This window comes from Cebus imitator, unplaced genomic scaffold, assembly GCF_001604975.1.
Source record: "Cebus imitator isolate Cc_AM_T3 unplaced genomic scaffold, Cebus_imitator-1.0 Scaffold169, whole genome shotgun sequence".
Taxonomy (NCBI): domain Eukaryota; kingdom Metazoa; phylum Chordata; class Mammalia; order Primates; family Cebidae; genus Cebus; species Cebus imitator.
In genome coordinates, this window is record NW_016107484.1 from 3967013 (window position 1) to 3978928 (window position 11916).

The 11916-nt window shown below is 47.7% G+C and overlaps 1 protein-coding gene and 1 non-coding gene across 2 annotated transcripts in view; one reads left to right on the forward strand and one right to left on the reverse strand.

Annotated features, from left to right (window-relative positions):
* LOC108315214 (BRI3 binding protein) overlaps positions 1-11916 on the forward strand; it is a 32078-nt gene that overhangs the window by 3626 nt on the left and 16536 nt on the right. The window lies entirely within an intron of this gene.
* LOC119473587 lies at positions 3352-3495 on the reverse strand. The gene has a single exon (XR_005202795.1). It is a non-coding gene; the product is annotated as a U4 spliceosomal RNA (small nuclear RNA).

Consider the following 11916-nt stretch of genomic DNA (forward strand, 5'->3'; position numbering starts at 1 on the left):
GACTTATACACATGTGTTCATAGCAACACTTTTTACAATAGCCCAAAGTGGAAATATCCCAAATGCCTATCAGGTGATGAAGAGTTAAAATGTGGTGCGTCTGTATAATGAAATACGATTCAGCAATAAAAAGGAATGAAGTATTGCTATATGCTACTACTTGGATGAACCTTGAATAAAAAAATGGAAGAAGCCAGACTCGAAAAGCCACATATGATATGATTCCATTTATATGAAACATCTGGAATAAGAAGACCCATAGACAGAAGGCAGAGGGGTGGTTTCCAGGGTTTGGGGGAGGGAGCAGTGGAGGAATTATTGCTTAATTGATGTAAGGTTTCCTTTTGGGGTGATGACAGTGTGGAACTAGATAATGATGACGGTTGCATGACGTTGTGAATGCACTCACTGCCACTGAACTGTACGCTTTCAAATGGTTAACATGGCCAACTTTATGTGTGTATGATACAATTTTTTAAAAAAAGCTTGGCCTGGTGCAGTGGCTCATATCTGTAATCCCACTACTTTGGGAGGCCTAGGTGGGAGGATCACTTGAGCCCAGGAATTTGAGACCAGCCCAGGCAATGTAGTGAGACCCTGTCTCTATGCAAAACCACAAACATCAGCCGGGTGTGGTGGTGCGCACCTGTGGTCCCAGCTACTTTGGAGGCTACAGTGGGTGGATGGCTTGAACCTGGGAGGTTGAAGCTGCAATGAGCTGTGGTCACACCACTGTACTCCAGCCTTGGTTGGGGACAGTGCAAGATCCTGTCTCCAAAAAACCCAAACGAGAATTTTCAAGCACCTACTGTCCATGGAGAAAATGATCCCTTGCAGGGCAGATATAGCTGGACTGCTGTGGTGGGAACATCCTGAATGCCAAGCTGAGAAACTAGTACCCTTCCCCCATGGTCATCGGCCATAGTTGCATGGAGTACAATTTCATGTAGTTCTGAAGGCTAGAAAGCTAACTCCACTCTCACTCCTGACCCTGTCTCCCACGCCCTTCTCAGAAGCAGCCAGCCATTCTGAACATGTAGAAATATATAGACCTATAGATTCTGCTCCCTGTGGTTGCCTTTTTGTTTATTTTGCACTATGCTCACTGTTGTGTATGTTTCTGTTTTTCCCCTGAGACAGAGTCCCTCTCTGTTGCCCAGGCTGGAATGCAGTAGCTCCATCTTGGCTCACTGCAGTCTCCACTTCCCAGGCTTGAGTGATCCCTCCACATCAGCCTCCCAGGTAGCTGGGATTACAGGTGTGCACCACCACGCTCTGCTAAGCTTTTTATTTTTTGTAGAGGTGACAGTTCACTATGTTGCCCCGGCTGGTCTTTAACTCCTGGGCTCCAGTGATCGACCTGCCTCAGCCTCCCAAAGTGCTGGGATTACAGGCATGAGCCACTGCACTGGCCCGCTTTTAAAAAAATGAATAAATTTTGGAGGTCCAGGCACAGTGGCTTATGCCTGCAATCCCAGCACTTTGGGAGGCTGAGGCGGGCAGAACACGTGAGGTCAAGAGTTCGAGACCAGCCTGGCCAACATGGTGAAACCCCGTCTCTACTAAAAATACACAAATTAGCTGGGCATTGTGGTGCGTGCCTGTAGTCCCAGCTACTTGGGAGGGTGAGGCAGGAGAATCGCTTGAACCCGGGGGGGTGGAGATGGCAGTGAGTGGAGATCACGCCACTGCACTCCAGCCTGGGCAACAGAGTGAGACTCTGTCTTAAGAAAAAAAAAAATGTTGAAGATCAGACCTTATCAGTACATGAACTTTGCTTCCTCCTCGTGAAGGGCTGTAGAGCACATTGCTGTGAGGATGTGCCGGCGTTGAACCTATCCGTGATGGCTAACGTTGGTCGTATCTCGGGCCACTCCAAACCTGGCTGCAGTGTGGGTCTTTCTATATGTTCTGTATGTATTGTTTTGTGTGCACATAGAAATATTCATCTGTAAATTGTTAGAAATGGAATTGCTGAGTCCAAAGGGTCTGTGCATTTTATTAAAAAGTTGCTTTTTTTGTTTGTTTGTTTTTTGAGATAGAGTCTCACTCTGTCACCAGGCGCCAGGCTGGAGTGCAGTGGCACGATCTCGGCTCACTGCAACCTCCGCCTCTTGGGTTCAAGCAATTCTCCTGCCTCAGCCTCCCGAGTAGCTGGGACTACAGGCGCCCGCCACCACGCGCAGCTAATTTTTGTATTTTTAGTACAGACGGGGTTTCACCATGTTGGCCAGGATGGTCTCGATCTCTTGACCTCATGATCCGCCTGCCTCGGCCTCCCAAAGTGCTGGGATTACAGGCTTGAGCCACCGCGCCCGGCCTTTTTTGTTTGTTTTTAAGAGGCAGGTTCTTGCTCTGTCACCCAGCCTGGAATGCAGTAGTGCAAACATAGCTCACTGCAGCCTTGACCTCCTGGTTTCAAATGATCCTCTCACCTCACCCTTCCAAAGTGCTGGGATTACAGGAATGAGCCACTGCGCCTGACCTACCCTCCCCACTGTTTTACATTTTTAATTGAAATGTAGTTGGTGTGCTTTTTTTCCATACATCAATCTACAGCATAATGAGTTGTCACACACCAGACATACTCCTGTGACCAGCAGATCTAAAAGTGAATTGTTCCAGCCTCCAGAAGTCCCTTTCTGCTCCCACATGGTCACTGACCCCCCCACCCCCAGGTCACTATTGTATTGGTGTCTACCCATGTAAATTAACTCTGTTTGCTTGTGCTCTTGCATAGAAGGGCTCTGTACGCCTTGTTCATGTTGCAAGATACTCAGTGGTCCTTCGAAGAGTGATAGCAGTTTCACTCTCACCAGCCACATGTGAAGGCTAGCTCCCAAGCCCCTTCCAACAAAGTGGCTTTTTGGCTTTATGATGTATGAGACAGATGGTCTTTTCATTTATTCAGAATCCATGGGTATTTTCTGGGAACTGTCCTTTGTTTTTTTTGCTGTTCTGTTGAGCTGTTGGGTTCTTTTGTTTTTACTTGTTTTTTTTTGTTTTTTTGTTTTTTTTTTTCATGAAGAGGCTTGCATTTTTTTGCTGTTTGCAAGAAAGTATTTTGAGCAAAACAGCTTGGACACTTTCCAGTTCTTTTTCCCCTACCAACATTTTAGCAGCTTTATTGAGGTGTAATTACACTATACCTCAATACACTGCACATATTTAAAGTGTACAGGCTGACACCTTTTGACATATATATTTGTGAAAAATTACCACAATCAAGGTAATGTTTTCTATAGTTTTGTATTTTGAAAATTTTTCGAAGTACCAAAAAGTTGAAAGAAACGAACAAAGAATAGCTGTAAACGTCTCACCTAAAGTCACCAGTTCTTTACATTTTCCCCCGAACTTTTCTTTTTCTCTCCAAATACATCTCATACACGCACACGTTTATTTTCATTTTTTGGCAGGATCATTTGAGTTTTCAATTAGCAATAATCGTGCCTCAGATAAACCTCATTGGCTAGGATACTGCCACTGCGCAAAGCTGGCAGGATCATTTGAAAGTTAGTTGCAGGTGGGCCGGGCGCGGTAGCTCAAGCCTGTAATCCCAGCACTTTGGGAGGCCAAGGCAGGTGGATCACGAGGTCAAGAGATCGAGACCATCCTGCTCAACACGGTGAAACCCCGTCTCTACTAAAATACAAAAATTAGCCGGGTGTGGTGGTGTGCACCTGTAACCCCAGCTACTCAGGAGGCTGAGGCAGGAGGATTGCTTGAACCCAGGGTGCGGAGTTTGCGGTGAGTCAAGATCACACCACTGCACTCCAGCCTGGGCAACAGAGCAAGACTCTGTCTCAAAAAAAAAGAAAAGAAAGTTAGTTGCAGACATCTTCATACTTTTTCTTACAGAACCACAATATCGTCTCAGCTAAGAATCTTAAATATAGTACAGTATTTTGTAATCTACAGTCCATATTCACATTGTCTTTAAAGCTTGTAAAAAATTCAACACCGGGGCCGGGCGCGGTGGCTTAAGCCTGTAATCCCAGCACTTTGGGAGGCCGAGGTGGGTGGATCATGAGGTCAAGAGATCGAGACCATCCTGGTCAACACGGTGAAACCGCGTCTCTACTAAAAATAAAAAAATAAAAAAAATTAGCTGGGCATGGTGGTGCGTGCCTATAATCCCAGCTACTCAGGAGGCTGAGGCAGGAGAATTGCCTGAACCCAGGAGGCGGAGGTTGCGGTGAGCCGAGATTGCGCCATCGCACTCCAGCTTGGGTAACAAGAGCGAAACTCCGTCCCAAAAAAAAAAAAAAAAATTCAACACCTAATCAAGGACTGCTTATGCCTTTGGTGCTCATGTCTCTAGTGTGTCAGAGTTCCCTCACTTTTGGGGGAGGAAGGAACTTAATAATAATAATTATTATTATTAATTTATTTTTTTTAAGACAGGGTTTCACCATGTTGGTCAGGCTGGTCCTGAACTCCTGACCTCAGGTGATCTGCCTGCCTTAGCCTCCAAAGTGCTTGGATTATAGGCATGAGCCACTGCTCCCGGCCTTAATTATTAATTTTTTTTTAGACAAGCCGTCACCCTGTAGCCAAGAATGGAGTGCAGTGGCCCAATCTCGTCTCACTGCAACCTCTGCCTCCTGGTTTCAAGCAGTCTTCCCACCTTAACCTCCTGAGTAGCTGGGATTACAAACGTGTGCCACCATGCCCAGCTAATTTTTTGTTTTTTTTGTATTTTTCGTAGAGACAGTTTTACCTCGAAAACCCTGTGCTGCCGAGGCTGATCTCTTAATTCCTGGGCTCATGCAAACCTCCCACCTTGGTCTCCCAAAGTGCTGAGATTACAGGGTTGAGCCACTGCGCCTGGCCTAGGAAGGGACTTTTTACAACATTGACATTTTTGAAGAGTACAGACTAAATGTCTTTTTTTTTTTTTGAGCTATAATTCGTACACCATACAATTTATTCATTGAAAGCTCAGCGGGTTTTAGCATATTCACAGCACTGTACAGCTGTCACTACAGTCAATTTTTTTTTTTTTTTTGAGACGGAGTTTTGCTCTTGTTACCCAGGCTGGAGTGCAATGGCGCGATCTCGGCTCACCGCAACCTCCGCCTCCTGGGTTCAGGCAATTCTCCTGCCTCAGCCTCCTGAGTAGCTGGGATTACAGGCACGCACCACCATGCCCAGCTAATTTTTTGTATTTTTAGTAGAGACGGGGTTTCACCGTGTTGACCAGGATGGTCTCGATCTCTTGACCTCGTGATCCACCCGCCTTGGCCTCCCAAAGTGCTGGGATTACAGGCTTGAGCCACCGCGCCCGGCCACTACAGTCAATTTTAGAATATTTGCATCACCCCAAAAAAAGACTCTAACCATTAGCAGTCACTACTTCGTTCCTTTGCCCCAACTCCCAACCTTAAGCAACTGCCAGTATTTCTGTCTCTATGGATGTGCCTGCTGTGGGCTTTTTTTTTTTGAGATGGAGTCTCTGTTGCCCAGGCTGGAATGCTATGGTGTGATCTCAGCTCACAGCAACCTCTGCCTCCCAGGTTCAAGTGATTCTCCTGCTTCAGCCACCCGAATAGCTGGGATTATAGGTGCACGCCACCACACTCAGCCAACTTTTTTTTTGGTATTTTTAGTAGAGACGGGGTTTCACCATGTTGACCAGGTTGGTCTTGAATTCCTGACCTCAGGTGATCCCTGGCGAGAATTCTACAGAAGGCATTACGTGTCCTTACTGAAGCAGCTCCACATCAGAGCTCGTGGTGTCTGTTTATGCCATTGCTTTCTCATTGGTCGGTATTGAGTTTGATCCCTGGGTCGAGGCTGGGCAGGCCCGCCATGCTGGGGGTGCTCTTTCCCCTCTGTGGCCTTGGCCTCCCAAAGTGCTGGGATTACAGGCGTGAGCCACAGCGCCCAGCCAACTGTGGGCTTTTTGTATGAATGGAGTCCTGTACAATCTGGCCTTTTCTTTCATTTAGCTTCATGTTTGTAGGGTTCATCCATATTGCAGGATCAGTACTTTATTCCTCTTTATGGCTTTTTATTTACCTGATCATCAACTGATGGACATTTGGGTTTATGTCACGTTTTGTCTATTGTGAATGATGCTGCTGTGAACGTCCACGTACGAATGTTTGTGTGGACGTATGTTTCTAGTATTTCGTGGTGCACACCTAGGGGTACAATTGCGGGGTCATATGGGAACCTTTTGCTTAACATTTTGAGGAGCCGTCACCCTTTTCCAAGGCAGATGCACCATTTTACCTGCCCAGCAAGGCAGGCGGGGCCTGGTTTCCCCACATCCTTGTCAGTACTTGTTACGGTCTGCCTTGTTGATTCTAGCTATCTTGGCGGAGGTGAAGTGATATCATTGTGGTTCTGACAGACCCGAACTGTCTTTTTTTCTTTTTCTTTTTTGAGACGGAGTCTCTGTTGCCCAGGCTGGAGTGCAATGGCGTAATCTTGGCTCACTGCAACCTCCACCTCCCGGGTTCAAGCGATTCTCCTGCCACAGCCTCCTGAGTAGCTGAGACTATAGATAACAGCCACCACACCTGGCTAATTTTTTGTATTTTTAGTAGAGACGGGGTTTCACCATATTAGCCAGGATGGTCTTGATCTCCTGACCTCATGATCTGGCCACCTCGGCCTCCCAAAGTGTTGGGATTATAGGTGTGAGCCACCGTACCCGGCCCAGAACTGTCTTTTGAAATGTCCCACAGTGTGTATTATCTGATTATTTCCTCCAGGTTAGGCTCAGGCTTAGCTTTCCTGGCAAGAATTCTACAGAAGGCATCACGTGTCCTTACTGAGACAGCACCACATCAGGGCTCGTGGTGCCTGTTTATGCCATTGCTTTCTCATTGGTCAGTGTTGAGTTTGATCCCTGGGTTGAGGCTGGGCAGGCCCGCCGTGCTGGGGGTGCTCTTTCCCCTCTGTGGTTCATGCGTGGTCAGTATGTGTGTTCCAGCATTTTCTGTTCATCTGGCGTTTGCATTTCTGTGTGTGCTTCAGGTGCTTGGGAAACCTCTGAACTGCAAAGGCTCCCACCCTCTCTCCCTGGCTTGCTCCTCAAGATGCCTTTGCCCTCATGGCCTGATTTTTCATGGGGCCAGTTTGCACTTGCCTGGGGATGATGGGGTGAAGAGAGACTAGGATGCAGGAAGGCCATTGTCACCCAACCCCGGGTGTTGGATGTCCCCGGCTCACTGCTGCAAGTGGAGGGCTGATGAAATTCCAGGCTTGAAGCGATCTTGTTCCTCCCACGGTGGCGGTGGCTGGGCCTTGTTTGCCCAAGGCCTCAGGCATCCACAGTTTGGTTACCTTTCTATTCTGAAAATTGCCCAACATGCACAAACGTAGGGAGAGTAGGGTGAACCCTCCTTCACCAAGATCTTCCCACACAGCAACTTTCTGCCATTCTGGTTATATCTTTTCTTTCTAAATGTTTTTGGGGTGCCTGGAATAATATTTTAAAGCTAATCCAAGACATTAGTTCACCCTTGCATATTTCGGTTAGCATCTTTAACAAATAAAAATTTTGTAAAATCAAAACTACAATACTGGTCAGGCACGGTGGCTCACACCTGTAATCCCAGCAATTGGGGAGGCTCAGGCGGGCAGATCACCTGAGGTGAGGAGTTCAAGACCAGCCTGGCTAACGTGCTGAAACCCTGTTCCTACTAAAAATACAAAATAATTAGCTGGGTGTGGTGGTGCGTGCCTGTAATCCCAGCTACTCGGGAGGCTGAGGCATGAGAATCATTTGAACCCAGGAGGCGGATGTTGCAGTGATCCAAGATCGTGTCATTGCACTCCAGCTTGGGCAACAGGAGCAAAACTCCCTCTCCCCCCCTCACCCCATATATATATATATATATATAAATAAATTAGCTGGCTGTTGTAGCACTCGCCTGTAATCTCAGCTACTCAGAAGGCTGAGGCAGGAGAATCGTTTGAGCCCAGGAGGCGGAGGTTGCGGTGAACCAAGATCGCACCACTGCACTCCAGCTTGGGTGACAGAGTGACACTCCATCTCAAAAAAAAAAAAAAAAAAAACAACTCCACCAAAATACCATCATCACAGCTCCTGACAATTCCTTAACATCTAATGTAGGTCCATTTTCTGATTTCCCTGGCTCAAAATATGTCTTTTTACAAAACACTTTGTTTGAATTTGGATCTAAACTAAGTCTACGCATGCAGTCGGCTCACTGCATACTCTGCCTACCGCGTTCAAGCAATTCCCCTGCCTCAGCCTCCCAAGGAGATGGGATTACAGATACCTGCCACCATGCCCAGCTAATTTTTTGTGTTTTTAGTAGAGATGGGTCTTGATTAGTCAGGATGGTCTCGATCTTCTGACCTCGTTATCCTCCTGCTTCAGCCTCCAAAGTGCTGGGATTACGGGCATGAGCCTGTAGAGTCTTTTAAGTCTCTTTAAAAAAAATTTTAATCTTTTTTTTGTTTTTTTTTTAATTGAGATGGGGGTTTCACCATGTTGTTCAGACTGGTCTCTAACTGCTGACCTCAGGTAATCCACCCGCCTCGGCCTCCCAAAGTGCTGGGATTACGGGCGTGAGCCACCGCGCCTGGCAATTGTTATTTTTTTGAGACAAAGTCTTGCTTTGTCACCCAGGCTGGAGTACAGTGGCGTGAACACAGCTGACTGCCCCCTCCACCTCCTAGGTTCGGCGATCCCCCAGCCTCTTCCTGAGTAGCTGGAGCCACAGGCACATGCCACCATGCCCAGCTCATTTTTAAATGTTTGGTAGAGACAGTGTCTTGCCATGTTTCCCAGGCTGATTCCTAACTCCTGACTCAGACAATTCTCTGGTCCTGGTCTCCCAAAGTGCCGGGATTATGGGCATGAGCCACCATGCCCAGCCTCAAACCTTTTTTTTTTATTATTAACTTTATTCTTTTTTATAAGTATAGTTTAAACAGTAAAGTCTGTTCTTTTAAAGTTACAGAAAAATTGTGGAGATAGTTCAGGGAGCCACCATATACCCCTCGCCCAATTTCCCCCATTATTCATGTTGTATATTCATGTAGAACATTGGTTCTATTAAAGAACCAATATTGGTACCTCACTGTTTGCTGAAGTCTGTACTTTAGTCAGACTTCCGTAGTTTTTCCTGCCACCCTTTTCTGTCTCGGGTCTCAGCCGGGATTCTACCTGACATTTGGTCCTCAGGTGTCCCGAGGTCCTCTCAGCTGGGAGTTTCTCAGGCTCTCCTTGTTTTTGACCTTGACAGTTTTCAGGAGCATTGGTCAGGGACTTTTCCTTTTCTTTCTTTCTTTTTTTTTTTTTTTGAAACAGAGTCTCACTCTATCACCCAGTGGAGTGAAGTGGCATGATCTCAGCTCACTGCAACCTCTGCCTTCCGGGTTCAAGCAGTTCTCCTGCTTCAGCCTCCTCTTAGTAGAGAAGAGAGGTCTCACTATGTTGGCCAGGCTGGTCTCCAGCTCTTGAACTCAAATGATCCACCTGCCGTGGCCTCACAAAGTGCTGGGATTACAAGTGTGAGCCACAGCGCCCGGCTGGTCAGGGACTTTGTGGGATGCTCCCTATTAGAATTTGCCTGATATTTTTCTCATAATGAGACTGGGTGATGGGTTTTGGGAGGAAGACACAGAATTAAGGACCATTTTCATCTTGTCACATCCAGTGCAGCAAATCATCATGATTTAAGTCGCTTTTAATTTTAATGCCCCCACCTAGTGCGTTTTGTTGGATGTCATCTTATTTGATGGAGAAGCTGGGTCTCATCCCCTATGATCTCCACCATCTGCATCTGGCCAGGTGCATCCTCATGGTGGTGTTTCCCTGTGCCCCATTCCCTATATCCCCAAGAACCAGTGGTTAGATCTAGAGACCTGGCCAGGCATGGTGGCTCACACCTGTAATCCTAGCAGTCTGGGAGGCCGAGGTGGGCAGATCACTTGAGGTCAGGAGTTTAAGACCAGTCTGGCAAACATGGTTGAAACCCCATCTCTACTAAAAATTAGCCGGGTGTGGTGGCCATGCCTGTAATTCCAGCTACTCGGGAGGCTGAGGCAGGAGAATTGCTTGAACTCATGGGGTGGGCTTTGCTGTAAGCTCCTATATCTGTGTGCACCACAGCCCAGGGGCCTAAACAGCAGACATACGTTTTCTCTCCATTCTGAGGGCTGGAAATTGAGCTCGACGTGCCAGGGCTGGTTTCTCCTGAGGCCCCTCATCTTGGCGTGCAGATGGGCGCCCTCTCCTAGACTGTGTCTTCGAGTGGTCTTTCCTCTGTACATCTGGGTCCTAATCTCCTACTCGCATAAGGATGCCAGTCACATCGGATTAGCGCCCACCCCAAAGACCTCATTTCAACCTAATCACCTCTGTAAAGACTCTGTCTCCAAATACAGTCACATTGTGAGGTCCTGGGCCTTAGGGCTTCCACATAAGCCTTTTGGGGAATACCGCTCAGCCCATATTATTCCTCTTAGGGCTCCCGTGTCTACATACATGCAAAGTGGGTCAGGGTGTCACACACCAGAGCAGGTAGAGCCGGCCCTGCATGAACGGCAAGTTCTCCAGCCAGATGCAAGTGACAGGATTCTCCCTGATTCACCCTCTCCTGCCCCGGGCCGGTTTTCAGCAGGGGACAGGTGCTGTTCTTTCCACCGTGAGAAAGAACCTCTGACCCACACCTTTCTCAGCATTGCCAGGAGCTGCTTGAGCACGCCAGCGTCTCAGGCACTGCAGGCTTCAGAGCACCTGCCTGTCAGCTTGTGTGTGGGAAGTGACCGCGCGGCTTGCAGGAGTTCCAAGTTGCCGCCCTGCAGCCCATGAATCCAACGAGAAGAACCTCAGCCACTCTGACGCGCTGGGCACTGCCGTGCGCTGGGCACCGGTGAGGTCTTTACAGGTTCTGCTCTTGAATCCTCTCTCAGTCTCGTTTTACAGGGGAGAAAACTGAGGCACAGAAAGGTTCAGCAGCGTGAGCAGGAATGTCTCTTCCTCCAAAAGTAATTGCTTCCACACACCCTTTCCAGGGCGCTTGGTGCCATTTTAAAGGCCTGTTATTCTTTTCTAAAAAAAGCCTTTCTTTTTCCCTCTGTTTGAACAAATTATAGAAATTGCTATATACTGTCTGGGTGTGGTGGCTCATGCCTGTAATCCCAGCAATTTGGGAGGTCAAGGTGGGTTGATCACCTGAGGTCAGGGGTTCAAGGTCAGCATGGCCAAGACGGCAAAACTGTGTCTCTACTAAAAATACAAAAATTAGCCAGGCATGGTGGCATGTGCCTGTAATCCCAGCCATTTGGGAGTCTGAGGCAGGAGAACTGCTTGAACCTAGAAGATGGAGGTTGCAGTGAGCTAAGATCTTGTCACTGTACCCACCCCCCCCCCCAAAATTGCTATATATTGACAAACATGTACAAGTCACACATACTTTAAAGAATTGCAGGCTGGCTGCGGCTGGCTCACACCTGTAATCCCAGCACTTTGGGAGGCTGAGGTGGGCGGATCACCTGAGGTCAGGAGTTTGAGACCAGCCTGGCCAACATGATGAAACCCTGTCTCTACTAAAAATAAAAAAACTAGCCAGGCATGGTGGCATGTGTCTATAATTGCAGTTACTTAGAGGCTGAGGCAGGGGAACTGCTTGAACATGGGAAGTGGAGGTTGCAGTGAGCTGAGATGGCACCGACGCACTGTAGCCCAGGTGACAAAGCAAGACTGTCTCAGAGAAAACAAAAGAATTGTAGCAGGAAAAGCTGGGCATGGTAGCACCTGCCTGTGGTCCTAGCTACATGGGAGACTGAGACAGGAGGATTGCTTGAGCCCAAGAGTTTGAGTGAGCCATAGTTGCCCTATTGTACTCCAGGCTGGGCAACAGAGCAAGACCCTGTCTCCAAAAAAAGACAAAAGGCATGCATTCTGTGATCTATTTCTTTTTTTTT